Source organism: Rhinopithecus bieti, unplaced genomic scaffold (assembly GCF_001698545.2).
Source record: "Rhinopithecus bieti isolate Rb0 unplaced genomic scaffold, ASM169854v2 scaffold_64774, whole genome shotgun sequence".
In the NCBI taxonomy this organism is placed as follows: domain Eukaryota; kingdom Metazoa; phylum Chordata; class Mammalia; order Primates; family Cercopithecidae; genus Rhinopithecus; species Rhinopithecus bieti.
Genome location: NW_016824763.1, coordinates 234,194 through 250,441, shown reverse-complemented (window position 1 = coordinate 250,441; position 16,248 = coordinate 234,194).

Below are 16,248 nucleotides of genomic sequence, written 5' to 3'. Positions count from 1 at the left end.
TTTTTAATCATCCAATGCAAATCTGGATGTGTCTTTCAAAACTTCAAACACTTATATGAATTTTCTTTCAATTAGGATAAAATTTCTGATACTCAACATTGCCTACCAGGATTTTTTTAGCATGAATCTACATTTCCTCATAGCCCCAATTTTGATGGTTCTCTTTTTCTCTCATGTGCCAAGATCTTTCCCATCACTATATCCTCAGTGACTAACAAAGTGTCTAACATACGTCTATGCAAATAATTATGACATAACTAAACTCCACATTGGCTCTTAGAAGCTCCATTGAGCAGGAGAGACAGATTTATTGATATTAAAATAAGTCCTCCATAGCATTTTATGGAAACTTTTTTATTTTGTATACTTGGAGAAGGGAAAAGCATTAGAAAATATTTAGAGCATTAGCCTCTGAATGAGAAAAAGGAGTAGACATCAAGTTACAGATAAAATGCATTATAGAAGAAAGTAGTCACAGTATTGAACTTGTGAAACTTTGTGACATGATCAGAAGAAGGAAAGTAATCTTGTGCTACTGGCACATAGAGAGTTTGTGTGGGAAATGCCAGAGATGAGACTGGGGTGGTGGGGGGGAGGCTTCATTTTAGCATCTTTAACTGTTTGAAGTCTATGATTTATGTATTTACATAAAAGCATATCGTTTCATGAAAAACTCTTCACTCAGTGAGTCATTTTTTTCTTATAATGCAGGGACTTACTATAGAATGTTTTAATTACAAAAATCCCATCCTACCATAGTAAATATGACTGTAACATATTTACCTCCTTGTGTTAAAAATTTCAGGTCACATGATTTCTTGTCAAATCCAATTTTCGGCCTACAGTTATATAAAGTCAAAGCTATTGTCTTTTATTTTCCTGTGATTTTTTCCTCATTAAAAAATTTTATATACTCCCTATTACTCTTTCTACATCTAAACAACTATTCTCTGTGATATTTCCTTCTACAGTTTTGTTAGGCCTTGTGAATCAGTCAGTGAATCTCTTGCCAAACATGTGGCTGTAGAGATGTCATGGGTTTAACATTTTCCTTTTTTACAGCTTTGTTGTTGTTGTTGTTCTGGGATCAGGAGCAATGACCTGAAAGAAAAGAACCTGTACTTTGACACACTTTATAAATACACATTCCTCCTGGCTCTACTATCTTTTTTTATCTAAAAGTATGAACTTCAATAAAATTAAGACATATTGGTGATTTTTAAAAAGGGCCTTATTTCCATGTAATTTCTACTATTCAATATAAAACACATTTATTTTATTTCAATGCATGGATAATACTCAGGACTCAAAGTAACTAGAAATATGTAACAGGCTTTCCTAGTTAATAACATGTTGGACACGAGCAAACAATGAAGAAAAGTAATAATTATGTAACAGTAATAACAACAACAGTGAACTATTTTACAAACAGTTTTCTAGCACCTTGTAAAAATTATTTCAAATATTCAAAGCTGCCTATGATGTTGATGATATAATATATTCCGTTTAAATTAGTTAACATAAGGAGACTTTTAGAAGAAAAAAAACAAGTACATTTTTATGGTCAAATTATGGAACCCTACTTAGCAAGTACATGAACGTAAATTGCCCGAGCTTATATGTTTATTTATCTCTACCTATAGGTAGAATCTCAGTAATCATTCCCAACAGCAAATTGTTCTGGTTGATCTCAGCATCCAAAAATATTTTTAAACATGTGTTTGAAAAAATAATCAAGAAGAGGAGTCTCTGGGCGCAGGTGTGGTGATATTAAGAACTCACATTTACACATCTGCTGTATGCATGTGATCAGTCACCCCTATGGTGTGAATATAAACAGGAGACGGGAAAAATTATGTATGCATATTAATGCTTTGGCAAATTTTGGAATCCAGACATAATCTTTTCTGGGACTTTCAGTTATTTATATTTTTTATATCTTTGAGGATTGAGGAAGTCAAATAGGAGACTAGAGGTGTAATTTGTTTACATATAATAATAAAATCATTATTTCTGGAAATTTAAACTAAATGATCAATTTCTACAAAATGTTTCAATTTTTTAAATTAATTTTTGAAAGTCACAAGGTAAACTTTTAAAATGTGTGGTCACAGTAGTGACATTTGAAATATCTGGTTTCAATTCACAATACAAAAGCAATAATGTGATATTTATAAAATATTTTGCATTCTCAGTTGTATTTGCTAATTACTTTTGTTATTTTTCCCTCAAAACAAATTAATGAGAAATAAAAATATTATTTTTCCCCTTGAGGAAAAACTAAGATAAAATGAAGTTGATAAACGATGTGCCTAGCATTACTCTGTAGTACAGTGACACTTGCAGAAATAGAACTCAGATGGCTTATCTTCCAATTGCATGCCCTCTCTGGTAGTCCTTATTTTGGACTAAGTAACAATCTTTACTCTGGATTCTTTCATAAATGCCAGATGGAATATTTAAACCAACCAGGCCTCCTAGGCTATCCTAGGAAAATGTCCTATCTCCTCTCTTCCATTAATTTACATATTTTCAAAAAGAGAGACATACAAGTTAAATGGAATCTATTTTAGTGAATTTGTATGTTCATTTTCAAGAAAACTATTTCTGAAATAACTCATAAGATCATGATGTATTTGTACAGTTCTATATATATATATATCTTATGAAATAATTTTTTCTATTTTTAACCTTGAATTATTACATTGCTGCCAAATTTGAACATTAGATCTCCTTGATAGTGTTTTGTGCAAAAAAGAAGTCAATTCAATCTTTCAGTTTCTTAGCAACCATTAAAATATTAGTTAATAACTGATACCTATGTAAATTTATATCAATGACACAATATTTTCAAATATTTCCAAAAATAAAGATAAATGTAACCATCAGAATGAATGTAAAGTTATAAAGCAATGTTTCTCATATCATTGAGAATGCATAAATTCTTATTTAATTGTTATTCAATCACTCAAAATTAAAATGTAAATATGAATGGGAAAATATAGTTTATTAAGCAGCTATGATTTGTAGTGATTGGTAGAGGAGCGGAAACATCATTGAAGCAATCACCATGCCTGCTTTATTAACTGCTGTCTTCCCTGGATTTCTTTTAATGTATAACCCTCCAAAATATAATTTTCAGTAAATGAACAAATGTGGATAATATATTGACATTAAACCATTAAACCTCTTTTTTTGTTTTTATTTCCTTTATGTTTCTTACTCTAATATAAACTCATATTTCAGAACTTCAGTTTATTTTTTTCTTCTATTCTCAAAAGTTGTTTCATCTAGCCAATTCAAGATATAATACATAAGTATCAATACATTGTACAATAAATAAGAAAATTTATTAATCTGCTTAACAGTCATTTCGTTATAGTCCCTACCTTATTTATTTAATTGCCAAATTGATTAATTTTTTTTTGTTGCTATGACACTGGTAGAGATTGAAACTACTACTGCTGCTCAGGATCCCCACCCCTAGTTTTATTAAGGTATAAATAACAACTAAAAATGTGTATGTTTAAAAGGTAAAATGTGATACTTTTATACGTATATATGTATGTGTATAGTGAAATGATTACTATAATCAAGTGTATTAACATATTCATCACCTCACCTCATGTAGTTACCTTTTTTGTTATTTCCTTTAATGATTGGTGAGAATATTTATGATTTACACTTTTAGTCCATTTCTAACATATGATTAGTAATATTAACTATATTCACAGCACTTGTATTAGTCCATTCTCATGCTGCCATGAAGAAATACCCAAGACTGGGTAATTTATAAAGAAAAGAGGTTTAATTGACTCTCAGTTCTGCATGGCTGGAGAGGCCTCAGGAAACTTAACAATCATGATAGAAGGCACCCCTTCACAGAGTGACAGGAAAGAGAATGAGTGCAAGCAGGGAAAATGCCAGACTCTTATAAAACCATCAGATCTCATGAGACTTACTCAGTATCATAAGAACAGCATGAAGGAAAATGTCCCCATGATCCTGTTACCTCCACCTGATCCCACCCTTGACACGTGGAGATTATTATAATCCAAGACAATATTTGGATGGGGGCACAGACCCAAACCATATTATTCCACTGCTGGCCTTTTGCAAATCTCTTGTCCTCACATTTCAAAACATAATCATGCCCTTCTAACAGTCCCTCAAATTCTTAACTCATTCCAGCATTAACCCAAAAGTCCAAGTCCAAAGTCTTATCTTAGACAAGGCAAGTCCCTTCTGCCTATGAGCCTGTAAAAGCAAAAGCAAGTTAGTTACTTCCTAGATAAAATCGAGGTGTAGGCATTGGGTAAATACACCCATTCCAAATGGGAAAAAATGGACAAAACAAAGGAACTACAGGCCCCATGCAAGTCCAAACTCCAATAGGACAGTCATTACACCTTAAAGTTTCAAAATGATCTCCTTTAACTCCATGTCTCACATCCAGGTCACACTGATGCAAGAGATAGGCTTCCAATGCCTTGGGCAGCTCCACCTCTGTGACTTTGCAGGGTACAGACACCCTCCTGACTGCTTTCACTGTGGCTTTTTAGAGTACAGTTCCCCTCCAGCTGCTTTCATAGCTAGTGTTGATGTCTGTGGCTTTTCCAGGTGCATGGTGCAAGCTGCTGATGAATCGACCATTCTGGGTTCTGGAGGACAGTGTCCCTTTTCTCACAGCTCCACTAGGCAGTGCCCCAGCAAGGACTATGTGTGGGGGCTCTGACCATTTCCCTTCCACACTGACCTACCAGAGGTTCCCCATAAGGGCTCCACCCCTGCAGTAAACTTCTGCCTGGACATTCAGGCATTTCCATAAATACTCTACAATCTAGGCAGAGGTTCCTAAACCTCAATTCTTGACTTCTGTGCATCTGCAGGTCTAAAGCCACGTGTGAGCTGCCACGACTTGGGACTTGCACCCTCTGAAGCCATAGCCCAAGCTGTACTTTGGTTCCTTTTAGCTGCAGCTGGAGTGACAGGAATGCAGGGCACCAAGTCCTGAGGCTGCATGCAGCAGGAGGTTCCTGGGCCTGCCACACCAAACCATTTTTCCCTCCTAAGTCTCTGGACCTTGATGGTAGAGACTGTCTTGAAGGTCTCTGACATGCCCTGGAAGCATTTTCCTTGTTGTCTTGGTAATTAATATTTGGCTTCTTGTCACTTCTGCAAATTTCTGCAGCTGGCTTGAATTTCTCCACAGAAAATGAGTTTTTCTTTTCTATTGCATGATCAGGCTCCAAATTTTTCAAACTTTTATTCTCTTCTAACTCTTGAATACTCTGCTGCTTAGAAATTTCTTCTGCCAGATACCATAAATCATCTCTCTCTCAAGTTTAAAGTTCCACAGATCTCTAGAGCAGGGGAAATACTGTTAGTCTCTTTCTAAAGCATAGCAAGTTTGACCTCTATTCCAGTTTGCAACAAGTCCCTCACCTCCATCTGATGGACTTCATTGTCATATCAATATCAGCATTTTGATCAAAGCCATTCAACAGGTCTCTAGGAAGTTCCAAACTTTTCCACATCATCCTGTCTGCTTCTGAGCCCTCCAAACTGTTCCAATCTCTGCCTGTTACCCAGTTCCAAATTTGCATCCACATTTTTGGGTGCCTTTATAGCAGCACCCCACTCTTGGTACCAATTTACTGTATTAGTCTGTTTCCACACTACAATGAAGAAATACCCGAGACTGGGTAATTTATTAAAAAAAGAAGAAGTGGTTTAATTGACTCACGGGTTTGCATTCCTTGGGAGGCCTCAGGAAACTTACAAATATGGCAGAAGGCATCTCTTCACCGGGCAGTGGGAAAGAGAATGAGTACAAGCAGGGGAAATTCCAGATGCTTGTAAAACCAGAAGATCTCAGGAAATGTACTCACTATCATGAGTACAGCATGGAGAAACTGTCGCCATCATTTGAGTACTTCCACCTGGTCCCACCCTTGACACATGGGGATTATTACAATTCAAGGTGAGATTTGCGTGGGGACACAGAGTCAAACCATATCAATGCTATATATTAGATTTCCAAAATGTACTCATCTTGTATAAATGAAACTTTCTATTCTTTAATCAATATCTTCCTATTTCCTTCTAGCCTCTGGTAAAAACAATTATATGCTCTGCTTCTATGAGTTTAACATTTTTAGATTCTGCTTATAAGTGAGATCATGTAGTATTTGTATTTCTGTGTCTTGTATATTTCACTTAACATAACATCCTCCAAATTCATCCATGTTGTTACAAATGATAGAATTTCCTTCTTTATGAAAGCTGAATAATTTTCCATTCTCTCTCTTGTGATGAATATACAAATACATAACTTCAGCCATTTATTCCTCAATGACCATTTATTTTTATTTCATTACTTGGTCATTGTGAATAATGCTACAATAAACATAGGAGAGTGGACATATTTTCAGCATAGTAATTTCATTGCCTTTGAATACATAGCCAGAAGTGAAATTGCTAAGCCATACAGTAGTTCTATTTTTAATATTTCTTTTAGGAATCTCCATGCTGTTTTGCATAATGGCTATACCAATTTACCATCCCATACACAGTGTGAAAAGGTGCCTTTTTCTTCACATCTTCAGTAGCACATAGTATCTTTCATCTTTTTGATATCAGCTATTCCAATTGGGTGTGAGGTAATATATGATTTAAGCTTCTGTTTGCACTTCCCTGATAAGTGAAATTGAGCATTTTTTATATACATATTGGACATTTGTCTTCCGTTAAAAAATGTCGACTTAGGTTCTTTGCTCATTTTTTATTTGGGTTATTAGGATGCTTTTTTAAAATGAGCTGTTTGAGTTTCCCATATATTTTGGATATTGACCCATTATCAGATACATTGTTCACAAATACTTTCATTCCATTTCACTATGGTGATTGTTTCCTTTGTTGTGCAGTAGCTTTTTGGTTTAGTGCAATTCCATTTGTCTGTTTTTGTTTTTGTTGTCTGTGCCTTTAAGGTCGTATCTAAAAAAGTCAACGCCTAGATCAGTGTCAAGAAGCTTTTTCCCTGTGATTTTTTACTAGTAGTTTTACACTTTAAGTCCTTATAGTTAAGTCTTTAATAACACATTTTGAGTTCACTTTTTTTAATGGTGTAAAGTAGGGTCCAATTTTATTATTTTGCTTGTGGATATTCAGTTTTCCCAACAACATTTATTAAAGAGACTGTCCTTTCCCCATTGTGTCTTTATGGCACCTCTGTTAAAGATAAATTGACCATAATTGTGTAAATTTATTTCTGGGCTCTCTGCTCCATTCCATTGATCTGTGCATCAGTTTTCATGCCAGTAACATACTGTTTTGATTACTATAGCTTTGCAGTATAGTATAGAATTGGGTAGTGTGTTGCTGATACGGCTAAGCTTTGTCTCCCCACCTGAATTTCATCTTGAATTGTAATCCCCATAACTACCCACATGTTGAGCGAGAGACCTGGTGGGAGACTATTTGATCATGGGGGCAGGGTCCCCCATGCTGTTCTCTTGATAGTGAGTGAGTTCTCATGAGACCTGATGGTTTTATAAGTATCTGATAGTTCTTCCTTCACATACTTGTTCTCTTGCCTGCTGCAATGTAAGATCTGCCTTTTCCCTTTCCACTATGATTGTAAGTTTCCTGAGGCTTCCTCAACCAGTGTAACTGTGAATCAGTTTAATCTCTTTTCTTTATAAATTTCCCAGCCTTGGGCAGTCCTTTGTTGCAGTGTGAAAATGGACTAATATAGATGCCTTCAGCTTTCTTTTTCTTGTTCAAGATTGATTTGACTATTAAAGGTCTTATTTGATTCCCTATAAAATTTAGAATAGTTTTTTTCTACTCTGCGAAAAATGCCATTGGAATTTTGATAAGGTATTGCGTTGAATCTCTAGATCATTTTAGATGATATGGATATATCAGCAATTATCATTCTTTCAGCCACTAAACATGGTGTAGTTTTCCATTTGTTTCTTCTTCAATTTCTTTCATCAATGTTTTATAGTGTTCAGTTTACAGATCTTTTCACCTTACTGGTTATGTTTATTCATAAATATTTGTATGCCATTGAATGTAGATTATTTTCCTAATTTCCTTTTGTAAATTTATTTTATTTTTTTATAGTTCAATGTTAGTATATAGAAAACAACTGATTTTATGTGTTGATTTTCGATTCTATAAATTTACTCAATATGTTTATTGGTTCTAACAGTTTTGGTGGAGTTTTAGAGTTTTATATTTATGAAATCATGTTATCTGCAAATAGAAACAATCTTCTCCCGTTTCAGTTTGGATGCCTTTTATTTCTTTTTCCTTTGTTAGTTACTCTGTGATGTTGTTTTGATGTATGTACCCTCCAAATCTCATGTTGAAATGTGATCCCTAAGGTAAGATGTGGAGACTGGTAGGAGATGTTTGGGTCATAGGAATGGATCCCTCTCAAATGGCTTAGTGCCCTCCCCATAGTAATGAACTCACATGAGATCTAGTTTTTTAAAAGAGCTTGGTACCCCTGTCTCTACTTCTGGCTTCCTCTCAGAAGTAGCTGGTGATATGCTGGTTCCCCCTTCACCTTCAACCATGATTGTAAGCTCCCTGAGGCACTCACCAGAGCAGATGCTGGCACCATATTTATTGTATAGCCTGAAAAATTGTGAGCCAAATTAAGCATCATGATTCCCTCTTAGCTGGTTGTATTACTCTAGTTCTTTATGCATTTCTTATAATTATCTGATTTGTTGGTATATAATGGATAATAGTCTTATGATACTTTGTATTTCTGTAGTGTCAGTTGTAATGTCTCTTCTTTCATATAAAATTTTATTTTAGTCTTCCCTCTTGTTTTTCTTAGTTTAACTAAAGGCTGGTAGATTTTGTTTTATTTTTAAAAAGTGAATTCTTAGTTTAATAATCTTTCTTGTTGCTTCCCTAATCTTGATTTTAGTTACCTCTGTTCTGACCTTTATTATTTCCCTGATACTACTGACTTTAGTCTTACTTTTTTCCCTTTTTCTAGTCTCCTGAGGTATAAAGTGAGGTAGGCTAATTGACATAGTTCTGGGTTTTTTTTTTTTGCATGTAGGTATTTATTGTTATGAACTTTTCTCTTAGGAGAAAACTGCTTTTCCTGCATCCAAAAGTTTTTGTACATTGTATTTCCATTATCATTTCTCTCAAAATTTTTGTTTTCCTTTTAATTTTTTCTTTGATCCATTTGTCATTCGGAAGTGTGTTAATTTCCAATTATGTAAGAATTTTCTAGTTTTATCCTGTAATTGATTCCTGGTTTCACAACAATGTCACATTAGACATTTAATATGCTTTCAATCTTAACTATATTAAGACTTGTTTAGTGGCCTAACATATAATCTATCCTGGGGAATGTTCCATGTGCACTTGAACACTGAGAAAGAAAGCACATTCTGCTGTGGTTGGATAGAAGGTTCTGTATATGTCTGCTAATTATGGTCTGTATAGTCTATAATATTATTTAACTCTGTTGTTTCTGTATTGATTTTCTGCCTGAATGATACATCTATTCCTGAAAGTAGGTTATTGAAGACCCCAACTATTATTGTATTTCTATCTATTTCTCCCTTATGTTAAACATTAAATATCCATTACATTTGTCTTATATATTTAGGAGCTCTGATGTTGGGTACATATACATTTACAATTCTTGTATCCTCTTGATGAATTAACTTCTTTATTATATAATGATCTTCTTTGTCCTTTATTACAATTTTTAACTGAAAGTCTATTTTGTCTGATAATTATAGTACTGCTGCTCTTTTTTGGTTTTCATTTGCATGAGGTATCTTCTTTTATCCCTTCAATTTCAGCCTATATATATCCTCATAACTAAAGTGAGCCTTTGTAGGCAGTGTATACTTGGAGCTTGCTTTTTTCTTTTTTCTTTAACCCATTCAGCTACACTATGTGGCTATTAATGGGAAACTTTAAGTTATAAATATTAAAATTATTGGTAAGGAAGGACTTACTATTTCTGTTGTGCTAATTATTTATACTTTTAAATATTATTTTAGGTTCAGGAGGTACCCGCACAGGTACAGCCTGTAAAATTGTGAGCCAAAATAAACATCTGACTGTGTAAATTAAAATGAACTGTCTTCAAGCCATTGAATTCTTTCTTTTGTTTGATGGAGTCTGTTGTTGGTGACCCATATAGAATATTTTATTTTAATCACGTATTCTTAATTCAGCTCCAGAATTTTTATTTGGTTCTTTTTTGTAATTTCTATTTCTTTCTGGAACTTCTTATTTTGTTCAAGCAGTTTTCCTCATTTCACTTAGTTGTTTGTTCATGTAAGTTTGTAGCTCACTGAGGTCTTTAAAATGAATATTTTGAACTCTTTGTTAGGCAGTTTTCAGATTTCCATTTTTTAGGGTTAGATACCAGTGCCATATTTTATATTGGCCTTGTATTGGTGTCTGTGCTTATGAATAAGTAGGTACCTCATTTAATCTTTATAATCTGACTTTGGCAGCAAAACTGTTTACTAATCAACCTGTCCAGATATTCTGAGCAAGCTGACTAATAAGGTCCACCATTGAGTTTGTTTCTGAAGTCCTTGGGTAGGCTGGGCCAGAGTCTCAATATTTTGGGCTGGGATTGAAGTCTAGGTCCATGGAGATCAGCCTGAAGCCTGGATCTATGGGGACTAGCCTGTTGTTAGAACAGGTGTTGAGACTGAGTTGATAGTGACTGCCCTAGACTGGGTGGGCCTGGAGCCTACATCTGTAGAGTTGGACCATGGTCTGTGACCTGAAAGGAGCACCTTGAAGCTCGGGTCCTCAGGAATGTGCCTGGAGTCTCGGTTCATGGGTTCATCCTGGTTCTGGGTCTACCGGGGCAGACCAAGATACTCTTGGTATCTTGCTCTGCCAGAGCTTATGTCTTTAGGGACTAGCCTGAAGCTTGGGGTTACAGGGGATGGCCTGGTGTTGGGGCAGGCCTGGAGCTTGGGTCTGTATGGGTTGCTCTGGTATTGGGTTTTACTGGTGTGGGTCTGATCCTGAGGTCTTTAGTGTGTTGGGTGCTCACTTTACTCTCTCCACCCCGCCAAGTAGAGGGTATCTCTCTATATTCTGTGATGTGTAACTTGAGGGAGGAGTGATGAGGGTAATGTAAAACTGTGCTTTCTACCCTGTTCAGTGCATCTTTTCACATTTATTTGCTTCACCTAGGTACTGTAATTTCTCACTTGGATTTGCTCTTGTGAAGATATTTTCAAATGTAGACGGTTGTTCAGACTGATATTCTTTTAAGGAATGAGCACTGGACACTCCTATTCTGCAATATTGTGAGTGCCCAGGTTTTTGACAAATTCTTGACAAAGAAATCAATTCTAAACAGTACACTAAAGATAAAGACACGGTGGCTCTCATCGAATTATTTAAAACTATTTATTTCAAATACAAATTGTCCTATGACACACTATACTAGAATATGTCGATTTTAATTTATTTTTTTAATTTTCTTGCTCATAATTTGTTTCTGTACATGAAGAGTTAATTACATACCTATTTACTCATTTTATATGTTTTTAAAATTATCTTGTAGTGATCTGGAATTTCCTGTTTTGATATATACACAGCCTATCTTTTTGGAAAATGTACATATCATAAATGAACCAATTAATGAGCTCAATTTAAATATTTGCTGATGGTTTTTAAAGTATATCGCACATGTGTACTTTTCTGGAAAGTCTAATGTGATATGAATAGTCATAATTACCTAAGTTATATGAAGTCATACCTGTATTCATAACTTGATTCTTTAATAATTATTGCTTAATTTATGATGTTCTTGGTTTGCAGCAAACATTAAAAAAATCCAGTTAAGTTTTATTGAGATTAAGTGTAAAACTAGATTTGGTAACCTTTATTATGTTCCAGGCAGTTTAACTCTATTTATCCGCATATACACAATTTAATCCTCCCCAAAAGTCTATGAGGTTACAGTAAACACTGAAAAAATGTTATCCGTTATTATACATCAATCTCTATTTTGCTAATAGCTTTTTGTGTACAAAAATTGCACATATTTAATGTATACATCCCTGAGTTTGGACATATATATGTATGTGTGCGTGTGTGTGTATGTGCGTGTGTGTGTATACCTGTGATACCATCAAAAAACTCAAGGTACTAAACACATCTATTGCCTCCAAATATATCTATTGTCTCTTGTGTTCATGTGTGTATATGTGTGTTTGTGTTCATGGTAATGTTAAGAGCATTTGACATTAGCTCTATCCTCTCAGTGTATTTTTCTTTTTTCTTTTTTTTTAAATGAGACAGGGTCTGATTGTGTCATCCAGGCTGGAGTGCCATGACATGATCATGGCTCACTGTAGCCTCCACCTGCCAAGTGCAAGTGATCCTTCCACCTCAGGCTCCTAAGTAGCTATAGCTACAGATTTATGCAACCATGCCCAACTAGAATTGGAGTTTTACTATGCTGCCCAGTCTAGTCTCACATTCCTGGCCTCAAGTGATTCTCCCACCTCCCAAAATGTTGAATTAGCAACAATGTGCTGTTTCCCACTCAACTCATGGTACCTGACAATCACTATTCCATTCTCTGCTTCCATAAGTATTATGTGTTTGAGTAATTTATGTAAGGAGAATCACAATTTTTGTTCTGGTGTGACTGATTGCTTCCTAATTGCTTTTGAATACGTAGTCTCATTTGTACTCATGAAAAAGCTGTCAGTTTGGCCCTATGTTTATTTCCATTTTTCAAATGAGGAAATGGGAATAAAAAAGTTAGGCTAAGTTTCTTCAAGTCAGATAACTATTTCACTTCCAAACCTGTATGCTTAAACAGTAATACTGACTGAACCAAATATGGGCAAGGTCCTGCCTTATTATCACTATAATACCATAATAGAATGAAAATAGCATAGATTTAATTGCTGACAGACATTAGTTTGTTTCCTAGTCTTAGACAATGTATTTAACTTCTCACATTTCAGTTTCCTAATCTGTAAATTGTAGAATTATGATGAGGACCAAAAAAACCAGCTATGGGCTAAGAGTATTTTGTAAATAGAGTTTTTGCATTATCAATTATAAAACAATATTAATTTTATAATATATAGTTTATAGACTTGGGATATTAGGGTAAACAATGAATAATTACAGGAAAAAAATTAGATGTGGATTAATAAAATATAATTTTCAATGCAAGGAAAAAGCCATTTTATTTTGTAATTCATGAAAATGGTAAGGTTTCCCAAAATGCATTTAAGTATTGACAAAATAATAATTACCTTAGTTACCCAGATCATCTTTAACAAAGCCAATAAGTAAGTCTCTGAAAATTGAAAAAGGCTTGGTTTGCACAATACTGAATTAGCTATTTGACTTTCTTTATTCTCCATTGAATAAGAGCTATTTGACTGTTTGTATTGATTGTTTCTGTATCATTTAATCATAGCTGTCTCTACTATTCAAATCACCAATTGTTCTGACATGCTAAGAAAGATTTTTCATTGTCACAGGAGCCAAAATAAAAATCCATGTTAAATACCGATAATCAAGCTTGTAAAACAACTTCCAGATTCTAGGTACCCAGAATTATACAGTCTTCAATACTTGTAAAATTGTGATACAGGATATTTTGTATTTGAGACCTTGTCTCTTAAAAATGCATCTGCAATACCACACGTTTTCCCACAAAGGATGAAAAGTATAGGACAATGTCTTTCTTCTACAATGTATCAACAGAATGTAGAAAAATGTCAGGCATCTGGTGTGATATTCCTAAATGCACTAATATTTTTATCATCTTTATTTTAGTCTCATTGCCCTCAACTCCCATCTTCCTGGAAATCTTCCAAATTTACCACTTTCCCTTCTTATAACTTGCTAGTATTATACATACCTCCTTAAGGTCCTGTTCATGAGTGGCTCTATAAAACTGGCCAAAGAGCTATAATTAAATGGCGGATGCAAATAATACTGTGAAAAAATGATCATGCTTTTTAAGATCAATCAAAAGATTAGTAATTATGTCAAAATCATTTCTTCTTGACCATAAATTATGTAGATGATTTAGTCACATTGCTTCTCAATATGAACTACTGAAATTGATAGTTTACTTGCAGAATGTTAATATGGCATAAATATTTATGAAATATTTACATACTCTTTTTAGCTTTGTGACATATAACCTAATACTTCAAGAACAAGATAAGTAATTGCCATTTGTAATTATACCTGTTTTCTAGTATATTAAGTATTGTTTTAGGATTAGTTCATTAACAATATCTTTATTAAATATGGTTGATTTAAAAAGAAAATATCTTATTTAATATATTTTGAACACATTAAAAGTTCTCAAATGACCACATTTCAATTCTGCATATAATTTTTAGTCTTATTTTTCTAGCTATATTGGAGAATTCTGCCCTGTAAAAATAATTATATACAACCATTATTAGATTGTCATTTTTATTAAAACAGAATTCATGAAAATTTTCTTCAGAAATATTTGAAAATGGTTGAATTTAATATATTTATGACATCACTAAATTATATCATAGACCATTAGTTTTAAAATATTGCTGAATATCAGAATCATCTGAGGACTTATTAAAAATACACAAATCTGTACCCTATATAATGCCTGTTCAGTCAAATATCCAAAGGAAAAGCCTGGTATCAATATTTTATATAACAGATTTCATGTGCTTCTGACATTAAAGCTACTTTGGAAATTACCAGTATAGAAAAAGTATTTATCTTGTATAAAGTTTATGACTATATTGAAGCTTCAGTTAGCTTACCATTAGTATTTTACAAATATCTGAAGTGCATATAAGATATCCTTTTTATGGTCATTTAGGTTTTAGATTTTATGCTCTTTCCCGTTAAACTAAACTGCTTCATTAAATGTCTTAGGTAGAGGCAATGTACACCATTTTTGTTCATATACTTTTATAGTAAAAGGTGGTAGAGAGTGTTACGTCCATTTCGTCTCTTCTTCCTATATCTACTTTATTTGCCATGTGACTTTGCATTTCCTCCTACAAAAGATCAAGAATGTGTTCTTGCCCCACTTATGTTGGGCTTAGACACGTGATTTATATGGGCTGACAGAATGTGGTCAGAAATGATGGCATGTCAATACTCAGCTTTGATTGTTAGTAACATTGTGTGTTTTTCCTATCATACGTGCATGTCTGCCTCCTCTGTGAGAAGAACATAACCCTTGTAGCTGCTGCTTCTTCAGTCTGGAGCTCAGAATGGCATAAAGCAGAGCCATCCTAGTCAATGCACGGATACATGAGTGTCCACAAGAGCTTATTGTTATACATGGCTGAGATTTTGTGATTATTCATTATATAACACCATAATGGCTAGAAGTAACCAATATGTAAACCTAGAATAATGTATTCATAGTCTAATTTTATTAGTCCCTTTTCATGCTGCTATAAGGACATATTCAAGACTGGGTAATTTATAAAGAAAAGAGGTTTAATTAACTCACATTTCTGCAGGGCTGGGGAGGCTTCAGAAAACTTACAATCATGGTGGAAGGGGAAGCAAAAACGTTCTTCAAAAGGTGGAAGGAGAGAGAAGAATGACAGTGGAGCGAGGGGGGAAGCCTTTTATGAAACCATCAGATCTTGTGAGAACTCACTCACTATCACAAGAATAGCATGTGGGAAACTACTCCCATGATTCAATTACCTCCCACCGGGTCCCTCCCACCACACATGGGGATTATGGGAGCTACAATTTAAGATGAGATTTGGGTGGGGACACAGCCAGACCATATTATTAATATTACAATGCCTTAATTAAGAATCAAAAATTCCCACTAAGACTATTTAACAGTCATGCATTTAAACTTTTCTAAGTGGATTGATGATGGCAAATGTGTTCTATATGAAAGGATTAGAGATATTTATAACTTACAATAAGCCATTTTTACTATTTCTTATTTATCTTTGTATCTCTGGCATCAAGTCTTAGTTTGGGAACAGTTAACACTTAAATTTTATTGCATAATTAAGTGAAATAGAGAGTGAAATACAAATAAATGATTTGAGCTGATGAATTTTCCTTTGATTTCTGGAAACATATAATATTTTAGTGCTGAAAGATTCTGATTGTATCTGTTTTCAATAAAGCATGATTGCACTATTTATAACAGCTTTTAGTTTCCATACTTAAATAAGTAATAAAATAATTGAATCTAATATTTTA